This window comes from Propithecus coquereli, unplaced genomic scaffold (genome assembly GCF_000956105.1).
Source record: "Propithecus coquereli isolate 6110/MARCELLA unplaced genomic scaffold, Pcoq_1.0 Scaffold7, whole genome shotgun sequence".
NCBI classification, from domain to species: Eukaryota; Metazoa; Chordata; class Mammalia; order Primates; family Indriidae; genus Propithecus; species Propithecus coquereli.
The window spans coordinates 14,371,217-14,372,244 of NW_012153062.1; the positions used below are offsets into that span (position 1 = coordinate 14,371,217).

The 1,028-nt window shown below is 39.8% G+C and overlaps 1 pseudogene; it reads right to left on the reverse strand.

Annotated features, from left to right (window-relative positions):
• LOC105823780 overlaps window positions 1-1,028 on the reverse strand; it is a 39,766-nt pseudogene that overhangs the window by 37,295 nt on the left and 1,443 nt on the right.

Below are 1,028 nucleotides of genomic sequence, written 5' to 3' on the forward strand. Positions count from 1 at the left end.
AGAGAACTTAAAATTGACTATTGAAGTGTCTTATGACAGCTGCTTTAAAATTTTTGTTAGATAAATTCAGTATCTTATTTTGGTATTAGCAATGGTTGATTTTTTTTCTTATTTGTATTATGACTTTCTTGGATTTTGGTATGACAGATGATTTTTGATTGTGTCCTTGGCATTTTCGTTATTATGTTAGGAAACTTTCAATCCTATTTAAATGTTGTATCTTAGCAGGTAGTCACCATGTTTAGGTTTAGCGTGTAGGTTCTGGCCTATCTTTGTGTGCTTTAGTTCCAGTGACAGTTTAATTTTCAGGGCCATTGCAATGGTACTTTGGTCTGCTTCATTCTATGGTGCTGCTGAAGCTTCTGCTCAACCCTGATGATGCTGTCTGTGGAAGTGTAAGGCACTTCCCTGGACTGTCACCTTCTGGATTGGCAGGAGGGCACAGAAGTTGCTGGGCCTTGGTCTCCTAATGACTCTTGGTGGAAGGAAGAGAAACACAAGTCTCTGCTGATGCTGCTGCAGCTAGTGGATCAGACTGTCCATTGGTGCCTCCTTTGTGCAGTGGGGGCTGAGGCTCCCCACTAGGTCTCTATTGGATTTTCTTTTACCCAGACCTCTGGCCAGGTAGAGCAGGCTTTTCCTGTGTTTTGTTTTTTGTCTGTGCTGTTGGAGGTTATGGATTGCAGGCCTTTCTGATGCCCTATCCTGGAGTATATAGGAGATAAAAAGAAAATTCAGGGAACTCAGCACATTGTTATTGAAGTCCTGAGGTTCATGGCCAATCTGCCTTCTTACTTCCAGATTTCTGAGTTCTTTTATTGTTGTCTGATGGATAATTTCCAGGGTAGTTAGTTGTATATAGAAAGGAGGAACAGGGAAAAGTGAATCTATTCCATTTTCTTCCAGAATCAGAATACATGCCTTCTTATATACTGTTTTACTCAATAAAATGTATGCATAGGGCATTTCTGCTGCAATATCAAAATATGATATCTGTCTTAAGAAAAGTGCTTGTGTGACTTTTTTTT